Source organism: Myotis lucifugus, unplaced genomic scaffold, assembly GCF_000147115.1.
Source record: "Myotis lucifugus unplaced genomic scaffold, Myoluc2.0 scaffold_191, whole genome shotgun sequence".
In the NCBI taxonomy this organism is placed as follows: Eukaryota; Metazoa; Chordata; class Mammalia; order Chiroptera; family Vespertilionidae; genus Myotis; species Myotis lucifugus.
Genome location: NW_005871239.1, coordinates 1,163,416 through 1,171,744, shown reverse-complemented (window position 1 = coordinate 1,171,744; position 8,329 = coordinate 1,163,416). Strand labels below are relative to the sequence as shown.

At 39.7% G+C, this 8,329-nt stretch overlaps 1 pseudogene; it reads left to right on the top strand.

The window, feature by feature from the left end:
- The first annotated feature begins 279 nt into the window (after positions 1–279).
- On the top strand, positions 280–871 carry LOC102418792 (annotated as a pseudogene).
- The last annotated feature ends 7,458 nt before the right edge of the window (positions 872–8,329 follow it).

Here is an 8,329-nt window from a genome sequence, read left to right as displayed (position 1 = left end):
AAGAGGACAATCCCAGAGGACTCTTAAAGGAGGGTAGTTTTGCAACTTCATTCCCAAATTATAGAGAGGCTTACTTGAAAGATTGCTGGCCAGCGGTACAGAAAGCCTTGAATAAACACCACGTGAACATACCCCTGGACCTGATGGAAGGCAGCATGACTGTTTGGAAAACTAAGAAGATTTTGAGCCAGATACCATGATTAGGGCCAGAGACCTGATAGCACCATTAGCAAGTAGTGTTTCATTTGAACATTGGAAACTTTAATAAACTGTTACATCATGGTCCAGGAAAACACGGTTTCCGCCATTTGGACCTTTGAGTGGTTAAAAGAGACCTTAATGATTAAACAAGAGTTGGCAAAAAGATTCTGAATTGTCATCACGAAGTTGGGAACAATTTTTGCCACAGGTCACATGCAAAAATATGAATAAATGCAAGGAACCAAAGAAAAAAATCTGTTAGGAAAGAGTATACACCATGCCCACCACCACAGCCGGAACATCAGATTGATAGAGAAGTGCCTAGTGGTGAATACTTTCTGAAGGCAAGTCAAAAAACGTGCCAGACAATGAAAGCAGTAAAGGCTAGACAAGTGGATACTCTCAGTAAGAGACAAGAGAAAAAGAAAGCGATATTCCATCTACCGAAAAGCCAGCTGTAAAACCTGAGAGAGCTTCTACTAAAACTAAAATGGATGTGGCTGCCATCAAGGAAAAGATGAAGAAAGCAATGCATAAACAACTGGGAGCTCTTGCAGCTAAAGAAGTTAAGCATAAAATGGAAGCAGATAAAAAGAAAAGGAGGAAAAATGTAATATGTGTTAAAAACAACAATCCTGAACTAGAACTTATTAAGCTATCTCTTTTGTAAAGAATTTTGAGATAGACACTGGCTGGGCACATACAAGATTCAACCAATGAATGCATAAATAAGTGGAACAGCAAATCAATGTTTCTCGCTCTCTCTCAAATAAATAAGTTTGCAATATTAGGGCATTAGTTAATATAAGAAGTAATACTCTGATTAATTTTTTCTGAGTTTGTTTTGTTCTTTATAATAGTGTTTATGTAAGCAGCTATTTTTAATAAATATAAATTATTATATTCTTAAAAAATAAATAACATCAGTACAGGATACAGTAGAAGGAGGAAGATATTTCAGGGAAAGTGGGTGTTCTGAAGATCATTTCATCTTCTAATATACCTCACAGGATCACCCACTGTACAAATGGGCAGCGCTAATTGTCAAATAGTTCTTAAAATTGAGCTGAAATTACCTTCCTTCTGATTTTCAACTTCTGTCCATAATTCTATTCTCTGGAACAAATCATGGTAACATTCATACATGGAGATATTTTTCTAGGAAGGTTTATTCCTTTTCATGGCAACTGTAGCTGCTCCTTTCAAAGTAAAATTGAAATTTTATATTAAAGCATTTGGCAAACCATCAATCAATTAATCAAAAACCTTGAGTACCTACCAAACGCCAGGTACTGCACTCAACATTGGGAATAATCAGTATTAATTAATCAATTTATTCCTAAGGAGTTGTTTTCCACTGTGCTGTGGTAGAGCCAGGGTCCACACCAAGTCCAATTCCAAAGTGTAAGCTCCTTGAACTGTGTGGCTCCTTCCCTGCAGAGAAATCAATATAAGAGCATTGGTTCTTATCTTGGGATTTGATACTATATGTGAATGGCTGATGCGCTGATGCTCTATATTTTATATAGAGATCAACCAAAGAATATAATTACTTTTTCTAGCTTTAGAACAATCCTAAGTCATTGAATTGCAACATAATTGTGTATAATTTGCAATGCCATAAATCTTTTTATTGGGTATTTCCAAATTGGCAAGTTACCAAACTGCTATAGCATGATAATTAATGATCAAAAATTTTAGAGAACATGCCATAGGAGAGAACCTCGGGGAGAGAAAATTCATTTAGTCATCTATCTTTCAGGATGTTTTAAAACTATCAAAATCAATGAGTGGGAGGAGGGGTGAAAGTAAATTTGGGAGGGAAGCACGTTTCCTCTGCAACCCAATTGTTGGTGGCAGAACTCTCTCAGCCGCCATAAAATTGCAGCTCAGAGAACCCTGATGGGCCTCATTGGGGTCATTCAATTGAGCTCTGACCAGGATTCTGCTTGACCTCCTGGTGCTCAGCTACCTGGCCACCTCTCAGCAAGAGATGGCTTAAGTCATGTTCCTCGGCTACCCATTTTCCCATCAGATCCATTTCTGCTACAGTCTAAAAACACCCACAGTGCTGGTGTTCAAGACCCTCCTCACATTTCTCCAGTGATGGGAGACAGACCCACTCTGGTTGTAGGCAGGCCCTTGAATTTTCACATAAAAGAGTAGATGACAGAGAAATGTGGTTTTCCTCAGTGTGCCACGCCATCTGTGACATTTGCCATGCAGACCGCACATTCCTCTTGGAGGGCAAGGTTGCTCTGCATTGTTCTGACTCAAAAATTATTTCCGATGTGGGTGCCTGCAGTTAACCTCGTGAATTAACTCTAATCGTGGGAGGTGTGGAGAAAAGCTCGGAGGTGCTCTTAACTGCATCCTCCGTAGCTAGCCAACAGCCAAGGTGCTTGCGTGTCTGTGTGTGTGTGTTTTCAACTTCTTCACAACAGTAGAAAACTTGAATAGGTCCTTTGTGTTAGAATCTCTTTTAAAAGTTTAATATGTAATTAAAGGAAAAGAGTTCAACTTACAGATCTTTGCATCCAACAGGCAGCACAGGTCACATCATGATGTGGCGTGAGTGAAACCAAAACAAACTGCATATGAGTGTTAACTATGAGGCACAGCCCTGAGTCCCTGCAAGGCCTGTCCTGGAGTGATCCTGAGAGCATGCTGTGAAATAGTCTCGCCCAGCTTCACTGGCCTCTCACCCACCAGTGCCAGCACCCCTGAAAGTAATTGTTGCTCTAGGAGCCTTTTGGGCGAAACAGTCATTCTCAAGGGCTGTGCATTCTTACTTTCCTGACTCCGTCTTAGTTCGCTACCACAAAAGTCCCAATTCCTTTCTTGCCCACGGAACAGCTGTATCAGCTTGATATAGTGCAAAGGAAGTGCTATTTGGTGACTGGTGGTAACAAAGAATGCCTTGGTGTGAGCTTGGGATGGAAGTGGAGGGCTCAGATGTTGATTCACTTCAAAATCCTCACTGCCATCCAGGACTCAAGCATAAAAAGGGAATGTGGAACAGTGAGAAAGCAGTTACTCAGTAATCATCCTTTATATCTGATTTACCAATCATTGCTTATACAATGTAGTAACCAGCATGCCTTCAGTTGTAACAGAAACCAACTCAAGCTAAATAAAGCAAATAATAGTGATAATAATTGATTACATAGGAACCAGGGTTTCTCACCGCCTCAGGGCAGAATTGCAGCTAGGCCTCAGGAATGAGGAAGTAGAATGGTCTGGTCCAGGAAACCCCAAAAAATCCTTCTTCCTTTTGTCTTTATTCTCAACTGCAGAGCAGCTTTCTCTCTGATTCAGCTGCATGACAGAAAATATGTCCCCAACCAAACATTTTGAGTTTGTCTCTTCTCAACTTAAAAGGATAGTCAAATGAAACTGGGTTTTTTTTTGGTCTTAATTTCAAGGGTTTAAAGAGCCTCCTTAGTCAGGAATCATTTGTCAATCACCTGGCTAGGGAAGCTGGGTCATATGGCTCAAATATGTCTGGCAAGAGCTGAGCCATTGTAAACTGTGCAGATGGGAGTGGGCGAGGCATCAGAGGGAAGTTATTCCAAAAGTAAGAATTCAAGACCAACAACTCAATGGCTACTAATACATATATTATTTACTTGATGTTCTTCCCTGCCCACTGAAGTTTTATTTACTATTATTATTATTATTATTATTATTACTAGAGGCCTGGTGCACGAATTCGTGCATGGGTGGGGTCGGCCGGCCTGCCCTGATCGGGGCCAATCAGGCCGGCCTGGGGGAGGAGCCGAGGGTGGTTGGCCAGCTGACTCCGTCCCCTGATCAAACTCCCAGTCAAATTCCTGGTCAAGGGGACAATTTGCATATTAGCCTTTTATTTTATAGGATTATTATCATTTCACAGATGAGGAAATTGAATTTTAAAGAGATTATATAGATAGTAAGCATAAAACTGAAAGTGGAATCAAAGTCTTCTCATTCCCTTCATTGACCCTTGTGAGATAAATAGACAACTTTAAGAGAAACTTAAGAAAAAAAGGTACACAGGTGCTTATCCTCTACCTCCAGATGATTATAAATTTAACTGGATATTCAAGGCAGACTCTTATGAAAGTAGTTTGATAACATTTTGAAATCAAGATATAGCAGATGAAGCAACATGTAAATATTTCAAACTATTGAAAACAATTCAACTTTGGATTTTTTTTTTTTTGGAAGAAGCTTGGGAATGAGTGTGGGGAAGACATTTCAGACATAAGAAATGGAAAAAAGTCATACATTACCAGCAGTAATTCCCACATTAATTTGACTCACTCATCACCTCATATTTGCAGGAAGGCAAGATTTATATTTTCAAAGAAATAGAGGAGCATGAAAATAGAATTACAGAGAGCCCCAGAGTTCAGATTTCCAAGCATTTGCAGAGCCCCATGTCCAGCCTCTCATTCTCTTCCTCAAACATAGCCAATTTCTTAGAATCTGTTTTCTGAGGCAATCACCACAAAAAGTGCTATTTTAATCTCTAGTTCAATAGGATTGAAGCAGAAATCCTCAGATCATCCTCTGAATAGGATTGCATTTGTTTTCACATCACTGCTCTTAAAACAAAGAATGACTTCTAAGAATTAGTCCTTCATGAATTTTTTTGATACGTTTCCAATGTCATTTATAGACCTAGCCTTCAGCAATGAACTTCAGAAATGACAGCAATGAACTTCAGAAATGACATGCAGATCCGAACAAGATAAAGTGTCCAGTTACAACAGAGCTCAGCTGAACAACCAGTAGTTTGGTCTGTTATCTCATTGCATGTTGTGGTCTGTTATCTCATTGCATGTTGTGGTCTATAATACAAACCAAAGCCCTTAAGATGGGAAGTCAGGGACTCCGGCTCCAGATTCAGACTTTCCACAAGCTCATCTAGTGACTGAATGAAGCCCTTTAACCTTTGGAGTCTTTTGGCTTCTTTGCTCAGTTATCAGCAAATATCTTTTGAGTTCCAACTATATGCCAGGCTCTGCTCTAAGCTCAGGAGATACAGCAGAAACCAAGCAAAAAGTTCCTCATCTACATGGAGCTTATAGTCTATTGGTCAGAGACAGAAAGTAAATATTTAAGAAGTAAAGTTTATAAAAATATTAGAAGAGTACTATGCAAAAAGTTAGCAAAGAAATGGAAATGAGGAGTGGAAGAGGGTGGTTATAATTTAAAATAACATGATAAGAGTCAGCCTCAATGACTGACATTTGAAGGGGTTAAGGGATGCAGCCATACAAACATCCAGGGGAAGGGCATTCAGACAGAGAAATGGCAAATAGGAATGTTCTGAGGTGGGAGCCTGCCTGGCATGGTTGAAAAACAGCAGAGAGGCTGCTGGACAGAGGGGGAGAGGAAGGGTGTCAGGAAATGTGTTTGGAGGCAAAAGGGAGCAGATGGCACAGAACCTTGTAAGGACTTTAGCTTTACTTTGAGTGAAATGAAGTCCATTGAAGTGGTTAGAACAGTGTGATATGATCTAAAGCCACAGTTGAACAGGAGCACTCTGGCTGATAAATCAGGATTAAACTTCAAGGTAGCAAGAGTAGAGATAGGAAGATGAGTTATGGGTAGGATGACTATACCCCTGTTTGCCAAGAACAATCCTGGGCAATGTGTCTTGATACACTTATGAATGCCCCTCTCCTTGAAGTCTTCAAAGTGTCTTAGTTCAGAGATAAGTTATGTTATCACCCTAAGAGACCATACTATTGCAATCATGCAGCTGAGCGATAAAGATGCTATGAGACAGGCTAACAGCAATGAAGGAGAAATTATCTGATTTAAAGTATGTTTAAGGTGAAGTCCACAAGATTTCTGGTGGCTTGGATGTGGATGGTCAGAGAAAGAGTGGAGATGAGGACTCTGAGGATCAAACAACTAGAAGGACATAGTTACCATTAAATAAAGTAGAGCAGCTTTGCAGGCATCTCATTTGGGCTATGTTCATTTTGAGCTATCTATTAGATACCCAAGACAACTTTCAATTAGGCAGTGGGAAATATGTTTGGGGTTCAGGACAGAGGTCTGGGCTGGAGATATAAATTTGGGAATCAATAGGATATAAATGGAACTGAAAGCCATACCATTGTAAAGAATCATCAGAGATGTGACTGTATAAAGAAGAGGGGTTCAAGAACAGAGTGTGAGGAGCCCCAGTGGTAGAAGAAGGAGGACCCAGCAAAAGAGATTCAGAAGAAGTGGCCAGGGAGGCAGGAAGAAAACCAGGCATTTTTCATCTTTACAATGAATTAGTTACTCTACACCAGTGATTTTTTTAACTATGACCAAGAGATATACCAAGGATGGCTATATTAAAATGTAGACTTCAAAGAGCAAATAGAGAGGTGAATTTTAGTCTTCTCATCCCAACTTCAACCAGAGCTGGTCTGTGTTTTCTTGCTCCAAATAATGGGCTGTTGCATAATATCTCATTTATTTAAAAAGTGGCGGGGGTAGGAGGTGATGATTCCTACTGCTTACAAAAATGAAAACCATTACCCCTGGATCATCTTTGGCTCTAAAGTTTATTTGATTCTGCCAATCCTAACAACAACAACAAAAAAGAATTTTCTCCTAAAGCTAAGTACCACAATTATCTGATAGAAATGGGGTATTTGAATTGTTTCTCTTGTCTGAGATTACCCGTTTGTTACAGGGATTAAGTCATATGAAAATAGGAAGAGAAAAATAACAACTGGTCTTGAGAAGTGGGAAGTCAGTTGAGTTTTAAATATAAATCCAGGAAATATTTTATTAAACAGCTAAGGTATTTACTGGCTTAGACTAGAGAATAAGCCCGCTCTAAATCCCACTAACCTCAGAGCACTGCATTTATCTAAGAAAGCCACAGAAGCACATTCCAAGAAAGTTTCTTGCTGTACTACACTGACAGAGCCAAAATAACACCGGCTTTTACCCACAGTATTATTAATCATAATAAATAATAGTCACTGTTTATCGAGCATTAAACATGTACCAGAAGCTGGGTTGAGTAGTTATGAGTATTCATTCACTTAACCCTCACAACAATCTCAAGGAAGGTACTCTCAAGTACTCAATGAATATCTGTTGAAAGAATATCATGAATAACACTAAGTACAGTTAACTTGTCCAAGGTTACCTAGCAGGATGAGTTGTTGATCTGGGATTCAATCCCAGGGCTCTCTCACCCCAGCACCAGTATTTGTAATCACAATAGTTTGATTAATTGACTGGATCTTAATAATGCATGGAGTGGATACTGCGGTATAACCACCCAGGTCCCGCTTTGTACCTCAAACTGCCAGGAGCGTAGGCTACTGATGGCTCACAGCTGAGTGTCTCCTTGGGCAGTCCCCTCTGCCAATCTATACCAGTGATTTGCTGTTCATCATATTATTCTCAAATCTTGCCTATTTGAAATATTATACAATAAAAAAGGCATTAAATGAAGAAAAAATATTCACTATAGTTGAGAACTCAAGATAAGCTTCTTGGTATTATTTTAAATTGATCTTGAGGGAATACAATGGTTTGATAGGAGAGACAGAATATATATCAAAGAAACATTAAAAAATTAAAGAACTGACTAAGGAGTTTTTGCTAAATTTGCTCAGCAAATGAGACTTCTTTAAGGCTCTTGAGCAGGGGAGTGATATGAGGGCTCCTGTCCTCTGGGAAGATGAGTCTGGCCACATGGAGGAGGCTGGTTGGAGCAAAATGAGGTGATGAGTTGGAAAGGTCCTGCTAGTGAGCAGGAGGCAGCAGCAAACGAGAGGTTTTGCACAATGATAGTCTGCCTCACATTCAGAATTCATTCATTCATTTTGAATAAAGTGAATGAAGGCAGAGGGGAGAGCAAAAAGTCAAACCTGGTTCTGAATACAGCTGGCTGGATAATTACAGAAGCTGGTGTGGTTCGCCAAAGAAGAGATCTCAAAAATAAGAGCTGGTTGTAGGAGATTCTGATTTTCATTCTGGTTTCCAATGTTGCCTTTGAGGTGCTGATAGAACCTTCCAGGAGAAAAAACAAGATGGCCGTTGAAAGTGGGAGTAGGGATTAGAGAGGTTAGAAAGGTGGTTTGGGCAGTCAACTGCAGAGAGGTGATAGGTGAAGATA